The sequence below is a fragment of the Pyrgilauda ruficollis genome, unplaced genomic scaffold (genome assembly GCF_017590135.1).
Source record: "Pyrgilauda ruficollis isolate IOZ18807 unplaced genomic scaffold, ASM1759013v1 scaffold102, whole genome shotgun sequence".
Lineage (NCBI taxonomy): Eukaryota > Metazoa > Chordata > Aves > Passeriformes > Passeridae > Pyrgilauda > Pyrgilauda ruficollis.
This window is the reverse complement of record NW_024508324.1, coordinates 1,573,525-1,584,398: the sequence shown is the minus strand read 5'-3', so window position 1 is coordinate 1,584,398 and position 10,874 is coordinate 1,573,525.

Here is a 10,874-nt window from a genome sequence, read left to right as displayed (position 1 = left end):
ATTTGGATAGCCAAATAAATTTTTCTGCCTGGCAAGTGTTCTAATATGACCTTGTCATTGAGTGATGGGTGGAAAATCCTCAGGATAATATTTTCTGCTTATTAAAACAGATTTTTTTACTCTAACACTATACTAAGACACAATGTCATTTTTAGGAAGGAAGAAATGTTCCCAATTAATCACTGATGATGAGCGTACATGAGTTATTATTTGGACAGCTTGATGCCAGACCTCATTAAGTAGGTACCACACAGAAATCATACTACTTCTGCATAAATATTTGCATGAGTTTTTGCAACCCTTTCCTAATTCTGGCTGATGAGAAAGTTATGTTTATAGCCCTTCTGTTGTTTTCCTGCTTTCCAAACTGCATATTCCTATATCATAGCTATGCTATCTGTTTAGTCTTCAAATTGCACAGAGCTTTTTACATGCTCACTGATGAATACTGTCATGAATCACCAGATCTCAGCTTCTTGAGAACTTCCTACTAAAGTATTGGAATAATTACAACTAATAGCTTTTAAATTCTTGCTAAGTGAAACCAATATTGAAATACTGAGGATTTTGGGGTCACAATGCTGAAACTGTTTACAACAGTGATTATCATTAAAAATCCCCAGCTGATACTGCTCATCACCATCACCTTTCTGGATACTCAGGAAAAACATCTGTCATTTTCTTAATGCTGCTATTATCCCTAATGTGAAAGTGATCCATATTTGTATCTTTCTATGTTCATCCTCAGAGAGCAGCTGGGTAAGCTGAAAGACCTGCACTGGCACCAATTTAGGAGTATCTGCTCTATCTCCCAAATGTATCAATACATTTCTACTTTCACACATTTCATAACCAAACAGTAGGTTCTGTTAAAAGCCCTCCAGGCTCTTCAACCTTGTTTCTAGGTAACTTTTAAAAAAAGGAAAAGTACTGCAGTGTGACAGTAATGTCAATGAAAGTAAATTAATTCAATACAGCTGTATGTATGAGTCTGGAGTAAATGTGTTGTTTGCAAAGCTTTGAGGTCACTGTTTGCCTATAAAACTCCAAATGTTAAAGGAGGAGTACATTGTGGCGCAGATGTACTGCAAAAAATATTTATAATTAAAGGAATTTATTCAATCATCATTTAGAATCCCCCAAGTAGGTCTTTATCCTCAGGCTTTATTTCAAATATTCAATTTGTACTTGGAGTAGCTGGCCTTAAAGCCCATTTATTCCATCCCTCTGCAACACAACTGCTTAATTAAAATTAGTTCAATTTGTATACACTCACATTTATGTTGGACTTCTGAAACAACCATTAAAGGAAATTAATTCTGGTCCTTTCTGAATCTGAGAGAGCTCATACAAACACATATTAGCAAACTTGAGGAAAAACATTTTCATACAGTTCTTAAGCATAAGCAGTAGCACACTGAACCTGCCCATTCCCCATTCCCAGACAGTAATCAGGGGCTATCCTACCACATTTACACCTGATGTAAAGGATAGTTCCTCAGAAATTAGAAGGAAAAAAAAAAAATTTCAAAATCCCTGCAGCTGTAAATTTTTTTTTTTTTTTTTTTTTTTTGAGTTCTAGCCTAACCACAGAGCTGCCAGAATTAATCTTTTGGAAGACTTGGTTGTTGAAACTTGATTATGCCCATTTCAAATAATTAACCATATTCTACCCAAGCAGTGGTATTTCTGTGTACACACCACAATGAAAATGAAGATGCTGAAGGAGGGTTTGTGGCTGAAGAAACAGAAAGATAAGTAGACTGTTTTCCAGCTATTTATAGTCAGATGGTCCTGTTGGAAGTGACCAGAAGAGTATCATTTTCTTACCTGTATCTGGACATAGGTCATTAAAGAGTATTTGGGTCTGGACATGTAACTCTTGTTTTCAGTGGAGGACCAAGTGAACCAAGTCTTCCTGAAAAGGTGCTGTTTTTTATTTTATATATATGTATATATTTTAAAATTGTAAAATTTGGCTTAGAATTGTAAAATCTACATACCAATCTTCACAAAGTCACACCATCAACAATAAAATTTAACATTTCTTTCTAAGAAGTTCATTGCTCTCACTTTTTCTGATGCCAAATATTTTAGTTCAGAAAGATAAGCTTATCACAGGACCACTTCTTAAAGTGGGTTTGTTTAATCAAACTTAATTTCAAAGACACTTTTTATTTTATTCTTACTTTTGGATAATTTCTTTAAGATGGCTAATTTTTAACATCTAATTTACTGACTAACACTCAGGATGCTGCATTTAATCCTCCTCATTTTTTAATATATTTTAATATCATTTATTTCTCAACACCAAAACCTTTTCCAGAAGATGAGAGAACAGTAAATTTTCTTTTTTCTTTTTAACTTATTGTAACATGAAACATTTGCAATAAAAAGAACATTTTACATTAGCAGTGGTTTTCAAGGGTATATATTCAGAACCCTCTATTTTTTTTTTTTTTTTACTGTAAAGAAAAATCCTGAAAGCCCATAATCATAAATCATCTACTATCCCCACAGAGCAGATATATCACTTTGATTCCAGGCTCAAAGAAAAAGCCCAAAAGAGAAGTGAGAGTATGGGTTTCATTCCCTCTTATAAGTGTTTGAAGATTTTTGTTTGCTTATTACAATAAAATATTACTCAATCACAAATCTCTAAAATTTCAGTTAATTTATTAATATGATTCAGCCAAAGAGCTTACAGACTGAACTGTGTTTATCTTAATTATAACAACAGATTACACAGCAATTCTTAATGATTGACAAGATATCGTCAAAAATGTAAATACAGAACTGAACAATTTCCCTGCCAAGTGACCTTCTGTGCTGGAGTGACTACATCAGTAAGAGGAGGGGTACAGATGGCATCTCTCTGGAGTTCTGTAATGATGGTAGCTCCCCACAACATTCTTACTTCTAAATTTGAGAATATGGATTTGATGGGTGGACTGATGGATGTGTAAGGAATTGGCAGGATGAGCGAGTGCAGAGTTATAATCAGTGGCTCAATGTCCAAGCGGAAACCATGAGCCCTGTCCCTCAAGGGTCGTTACAGGGATTATCCATTGTTATACAAGCCCTTGGTACTACCAAATTATGTATCAGTAGCCATCAAATCACCATCATGATTGCCAGTATTTTGACTCAGTAGCTGAATCCATATCTAGGCTTTTGTATCTGCTTTCTTGTATGGCCAAAGCCTCATCCTCCCACCTAAACCCGTTAGGGTTCATGTAATTTTTACTTGAGGGACCCAAATAAACTTTTCATTTCTTTTTTATTTAAATGTATCCAAAACTATGCTCCTGCATACTGAAAACTCTATTTTGCTTCATATTTTGTCTCTTGTTATCTTGGCCTTGAAGGATAACACATTTAATAACTTTGAAGCAGCAGGGTATCAGAAATACCAGCATTAGAAATATTCAAATTGCACATTTGATATGCAATTCTTCACTTCCTATCAAATGTTTTCAAGCTTTTGTTGCCTACTTCAGCAAACAGGGTTATTCTAGTCACATTTTAAGGTGTTTTCTTTGATGTGCAAATAAACAAAAAAGTTCAGATAAGAAAATCCAATATATTTTGTGTACTTCACGTCAGCAAATCAAATAGATGAAGTGAGCTTATTTTGTACTGAAGGCAGAAAATGTCAGAAGGCATATTTAAAATTAAATGTAGTAATTGCAGGAAAATGTGTGTTAATACACCATTATAATAACAAGAGGGGACCACAGATGAAAGGGTAGAAATAAATTTAAAATATCTCTGCTAGTTATAACCAAGCACAGCACAGAAAAGCAATATACTTTTTATGGGTGCAGAACTGCTAGCCATACTTTAAGCCATCTTACGATTTTCTTGAGATTTTAGGTACCAAAAAAATGAAACAATTCTGTCTAACTCACAATGTCTTTAAAGATAATGATGTCTACTTACAATGATTAATTAGGAGAAGTCTTGCACTTTATGCAATGTAAATTAGCCTAAAAATAAAAATTTCTGACCTAAAAAAGTTACTTTTTTATCTATAGTTTATCTATTCAGTTGGGCTATATTTAAGCGACAGAAACTACTTACAGATGTTCTTGGTTCCTAACAAGGTCACAAAATTGCTGTGGAGATGAAGAATTGCCAAAAACCAGGTGGGCAGACCATAGCAACAGCCACACCAGAATCATAAGATCTTGCTGGCCAGAGCCTTCTGGAAAGTTCCTCTGCTCTTTGTACAAACAGGTTTGTGAAATGAACAGTTTAAAAACAGAAGTCTCAGCATCACAGGTAATGTTTTTCCTTAAACCTTTTCAAGTTGCAGAACTGAGCTCAGCTTGGAGCCTTCAGTATTCTGGAGAAGGCCTTACAATCTCTATAAAGCCATCCATCCAAATCCTGAGCAGAACTGGGAATCATGTTCTGGTGTTTCTCCGTTCCACCCTCTTAACAGTTTCAACATCATGCACCACCTTTTTTTTTTCCTTTTTCTTTTCTCTTTTGATGTTGTTGGTAGGAAGCAGCACAACTACATGCTAGTTGAAGCACCCACATGTCCTGCAGCTGTGTGTGCCCACAGCCCCAGAAGGAGGTGCATGTTTGGAACTCACACCACTTGGGAAAGGACGTGCCTGGAAATGCAAGCATTAGTTGCAAAATTATATTTTGAACATGTAAAAATTATTAATGCTTTAGAAGTCTTTAGTATTCTGTTTCATCATTTGTATTAGTCATATTGATCCCAAATGTGTATTTCACTGATTGCTGGCTAATTATGAATCATTAATAAATCACTAGATTAATTAAACTCCTTTGATCCTGATTTGGTTAAGCGATATTAGCCCATGACAGGTGCCAGCTCAGCAAATGTAGGAGCAATTCTTAGAAATCAGAATTCATGCCAGTAAATTCCATTTTTTCCTTGTGTTCATTTGTATGCAGTCATAGCTTGAGTGTGCAGCTGCCACGGGAGACCCACTACTTAATTTAGTGTGATGGGCCTTTCTCTGGCAATACAGAATTTCTAAGGGTGAAAAAAGCTTTTCTTTATGGTTCTTAAATATAAAAAGAATGAAATATAACACTATACAGGATAATTTTTAACAAAATAAGGTTAAATACATATTTTTTGCAAATGCTCCAAGACAGTTACCTGAATTATCATTAACTGAATTTTCCAACAAGGAGAGACACAGACAAGTAGGTACCTGCTGTATTCTGAATATCAGGGGAAAGGTGTCACACATCAGTTACTGTAAGTTAGAAATCCTGACTACACCAAAAAAACCCCAGTTAAACATATTTCCACAAGTGTCTCACACAGGACTTCCATACAACTACAGTGATGTTGTACAGTTCTACTGCTGCATATGTGGAGGTTTCTCAGACTCCATTGCCTTGAGTCTTACTGTAATTAAACAGCTGCTCTTTAGAAAACTTGTCTGGATTTTTATCCTTATTGCTGAGATGAAAAAGTGATGAAAATACTTGCATAAGGGGAAGCTGATATTGATCCATTGGATTTATATTTTTGTAAAGTTTCATAAAAGCTCATAGCTCATATTTTGATTCTACACTTATTCTATGTAGAATGCTTATTTGTAGCATTTAGGAGCAGAAACAGAAACATCAATTTCCTAGAAAACATTAGGTTTGTGTCTAAATTCCTTCAGGCGTAGAAGCAACATGTTAAAGATGAAGAAATTGACATCTGTCTCACAAAGCTGCATGGAGGACCCGGAAGATAAAACATCCTAAATAATGCTCAAGACAAATGTTTATTCCCAGGATTACTCATCTGAATTTCTAGTATTTACCCTTAGATGGCAGTTAATCAAAACTTTTATGGGAAAAGGGGGGGAAAAGGCAGAAAAAAGAAAGCTAGAATCTAGCTGCAATAAATGTAGTTTAAGCTTTTTTTTAAACTAAACCCAAAATGGTTTCCCAAAATAAAGTATGTTAAAGGGCTGTCCATGAAAATCAGTTGAAATATGACAAAGATTTTGTACCATCAACTGGTTTTAATGACTTATGTTCTATCCATCCCTTAGGCTGAAATTGCGTTTCCTGACTCTCCTAGATTTCCTGGGGGGTTGTTTTATCTAATGGGACTCATAGTGCTCATTTAGTTCTTCCAGAGCTTCTGCCTTAGGGAAGGAAAGTGCCAGAAAAATGCCACAGGCTTGCTAGTTTTTCTCTAGACTTGAATCTGTGGTACTTCAAAGTCACCAGTCATGTTTATATTGCTCTTGGCAAACAGCAGTGATCCTGAGTGTAGTATGATCTAACAGCTTCCAGAGGTTCAATACCCAGAGCTGTATATCACTCTCCTCACCTTAGTCAGAGGGTAATAAAATATCTTGAGTTAGAAGGACCCATATGGATCACCAAAGCCACGTTCCTGGTCTTCCCAAGAGTCACACCCTGTGCCTGAGGGCATTGTTCAAACACTTCTTGAGCTCTGTCAGCCTTGGTGATGTAACCCCTCCCTGAGCAGCCTGTTCCAGTGTCCAGTCACCCTCTGGGTGAAGAACCTTTCCCTAACATCCAACCTAAACCTCCCCCAACACAGTTTCAAGTCATTCCCTCGGTCCTGTGACTGTATTGAGATTAACATTTCCCCCAAAAATTTTGCTATGAAACAACATTAATTTAATCTACTGATAGACCAATTTTTAACAGCAACATGACAATTAAAAGGAAAATTTAAGATGTTTTAAATGCTTCAAAATCAGAGAGATAGGATCTGTCAGGACTGCACATGACAAAAAACATAGAAGACACACTCAGAAATGTTTGGGACATAGAAGTTGTGCTTTACTGCAGTTCAAGATTCCCAAAGCATTCATTGAGGAAGACAGAGCAGAGGAAATAGATCAATTTCTATTTCTTTCATAAGGAAAATGAATTATTAAATCAAATTAATAAATTGGATATATATTAGAATAACAGTACTCACACAGGAGCTCTGAAGGAACTCATGTGGCAATTAAAAGGTGTTGCTGTGCCAGAAGACTACCAGGCTTGCCAGGATAACCCTTACCTACCAAAAGAGATTTTCAGGGGATTCCAGCAACTACTGGTTGATGAGTCTGATTTTCATTTCAAGATGGATATTGAGATGGAGAGCCCACAGGAAAACATACAGTCACTGAGCCTGAACATAAACAGCCTGCTTGGAAAAGAACAGCCTGGCTTTCTGTGAAGAAAAGTCCTGGCCCAGTAGCCTGACAGACTTTTTGAAGGGGATCAATAACCACATCCAGGAGACATAACATATTTGAATTTTCAAGACACTTTCAACAAGGTTTCTCAAAACAAGTTGCTACAGAAACTGAACTACCTTATGACTGGGAATGTTTTCATAAAATAAAAAGCCAATTAAGGCAGAGAAAAAGAAAAGGAAGAGCTTGATGCTCCCTTTTCAGTACAAAGAACCAGTCCTGGGGCCCTCCGGGCATCAGTGCTGTGATTGACTCATTTTATTCACCTTTCATGACAGAAAAGGAAGTGCACTGTCAGATCTCCAAGTCTGCTGACAATAATGAGCTTTCCAGTTAGACAGATGCCACAACAGTGGTGAGTATCTCACTAAGCTGAGAGTGTGAGCATTAGATGGCAGATGAGCTTCAGGGTAAACAGGTGCAAGTTAGTGAACAAAAACCAAAAATGGTCTGAAGCAAGCTGAACTCTAAGCTAGCAGACAGCTCTGGATCCTGGAGTCACTACCAGCAGCTCCCTCAAATCTTTTGGTCAGGGCATAGTGGCAGGCAAAAAATTCAACAAACCTTTGAGCATCACTAGAAAGGATACAGGGAGAGCAAAACCTCAGAAGGCCACATTGCAGACAGTTCTGATATCCATGTCAAAATGCAGCTTGAGCAGCTCCTCATGAAGAAAAGCTAGAAATGTCTGGAACCTTTCCTTTCAAAGAACACAAAGCTGAGGAAGATATGATAATTTCTCAAAATCGTGAAGATGCTGTACATTGCAAATGCAAAATTATTACAACCAAGTTCTGCAAGGCTGGAAATAAAGGGTATTTAATACTAGATTTAAGAAGTATTACAAAGCAGGCCTCGAACTTCTGGGATTTCCGTTTGTCAGATTGTTAAATTAGTCTCTGACATAGGGTTCAAAAGGAGTTTGGACAAATTCAAATACCACAGATTCATTAATGGATGCTAATGACAAGTTTCTTCTAGAAGGCCTGGCTCTGCTGTGGTTAGATAGGGAACAGTGATTTGAGTAATCAAATCTGGAATTAAACATTAAGTTACTACTTAAACCCAAAAAATAATTTAAATTAATTAAATTTCTAGGTATAAAACCAAGTAGCTTGATTGCTGAAAATGCCTATTCAGCAGTCTTGGAAAAGTAGAAAAAGCACCACATGATTTATAAGATTCTTCCCTCTTGGATCTAAATGGGCAGGAAAAAAATAGGAAATAAATGTGCAAACTACTTTATAACAAAACCACAGAAGGGAATAAATATGGTTTGTTCAAGCAGTTTGTGGGCATGTGTCAAGCTGACAAAATTTTGACACATTCTCTTTTCAGCATGGTAAATACATCCCACTTCCCTACAAAAAGCTGGCAATTGTTGCACGGCTGGCTTTAGTGGTTTTTTGGGGTTTTTTGGGCAGTTTATTTTGGTTTTTTGTTTTTTTTTTTTGTTTTTTTGTTTTTTGGTTTTTTTTGGGGGGGGGGTTGTTTTTGGTTTTTTTTTGTTTGTTTGTTTTTTTGGGTTTTTTTTTGTTTTTTTTTTTTTCTTGGTTTTGGTTTTTCTTTTTGATAGTGGCAATACTTTTATAAATTTAGTAAGTTTATATGGCTTTCTTTCTCATATGCTACCACTTTATATGCATGCTTGATGTTCTCAGGCTTTTCCTACTTGTTTGTCAATGACCCTTTAGTCTAGTCCTGAACCCAGGATGTTATTAGACCTTTGTTTAGTTCTTTCATACCCAAAAAATCTGTCCCATAGGAATGAAAACAACAAAACTAAATGTACTCTTAAAAGTAAGTCTGTATGGCAAGAAGTCAATAAATAATCAGGCAGTTGATAACAGCAGGAGTAATTGTCACCACTCTTGACCACTGACACCATCCTTAAATACCTTTCAATGATATAAATTTTCAAATTCTCTTTGTACATTAAATTACAAAAATATCTTAAGTGACAATGATACTAGCAAAGATTCTTTAGAGTGAAATTACGTATTCAACTATAATCAAAATACTGATCTACATGAAGATTCATGTTTTTATTTCAAGTTATTCACCTGTGGCTTCCTCTCCTTTTGCACAGCCATTTTACTTCTGAACTGCTAAGGCTAATCAGCTTTTCTTTGATACTTTCAAGTTCCCAGCTCTTCTTTTTTTTCTCTGATTGGAAAATGGATCAGCCCTAATAAAGAAAGCCATTTCTTTCCTTTCATTAGGAGTGAAAAAAACAATACACAACTGTTTGTCTGTGGTCAACATTAAACGAAAACCTGTGTCAGTGATGAAGATCACCAATACTCCTTTATGGCTTGTGAATAATCAGCTCTCAAAAGCTAGCAAGGAACAAGAGAATACAGCAAAGTTTCTTTAGGATGCAACATGCATCACACCAATAAAGATAGCACTGTATGGAGATTTGTGGATCCATAATCTCATGTGCCTACTTTCATTTGTTTTCATCTCTTGTTTATCTTTATGGGCATAAGTTCTTCAGAAAATGTCAGATATAAAGTACAGTAAAGGAAAATAAATTTTCTTGTGCAGTAAAGCACAAGAAAAATACAGAGATCACCATCTAGGTGCTTTTGAAAATTCTTTCATATCCAGCTAAGCAAGATGCCATTAAGTCAGTTGAACATCCTCTGCTGCAAAGCTGCAGAGAAGCATCTGCCACAACAGTCTTCAGCAAATAAAACCTAAGCTGGCAACAGGACAGTCCAATACTTTTGTGAAATATTTTCGGACTCAACATCCGGGACAGGAAGACTAAGGACAGAGGTGAGTAACTATTCCTGTTAATGCCTATGTATATGAGATCTTTGCAGCGAAAAATTTGGAAACCAAGTAGGAATCTCTGAAACTATTACCACAAGGTATAGGATTTAGTCAAAATGCTAATTAAAGCCCTTCAGAAAGCAGAAGGCTAACTCATCTCTGGCAACATATGTAAAGTGCGTTTATTCAGAGTACTTTTTTCATAACTTCTCCATTTTCCATTCAGAGAAGGCATAAGGAAAATGCTAATTAGCAGCCTATAATGGCTTGTAAACCACAATAAATAAGGAGATTTAATTATAATTATTTTTAAGTATAACATTACTATTATGTGCAAATAATTAAAAATGCAACCCTCAATGGGATGAAAGATTTGATAATGTTATTTTTTTTATATAATACATTTCTAGTATCTCCAGAACCATATTTAGCCATTGTCAAAAAAGCAAATATGCTACCATAAAGCATAGGATAAAGGAAACAGGAGGGTGTAGCTTTTTTTACCACGTTTGCCTGTCTCCTGTTCTTCTCCCCTCTTCCAGCATTAGGAAATGCTACAAACGAAGTTAAAACAATGTATGTCACAGGAGATGAGAGATTCAGCTGTCTCAAAAATACATCTGACAGCTTTTATTACCGCAGAAAAGGACATGGAGCTAGGCAATGGAATCTCAAAAGGGACTCCAACTGGTGCAGAAAATTTTTCACACTTTGAACTGTAGCTCCATGTGAGAAAATTTTAAAAGTTCGGGATTCAAGTGTTCTAAAACTTTCACTTTTTAAAAATGTTCTTCCATATTAAAGATCACGTAAGGCAACTGAGTTTCAGTACCTGACTGAAGGTTTTGACACAGAAATTACACATATATCTTAGGA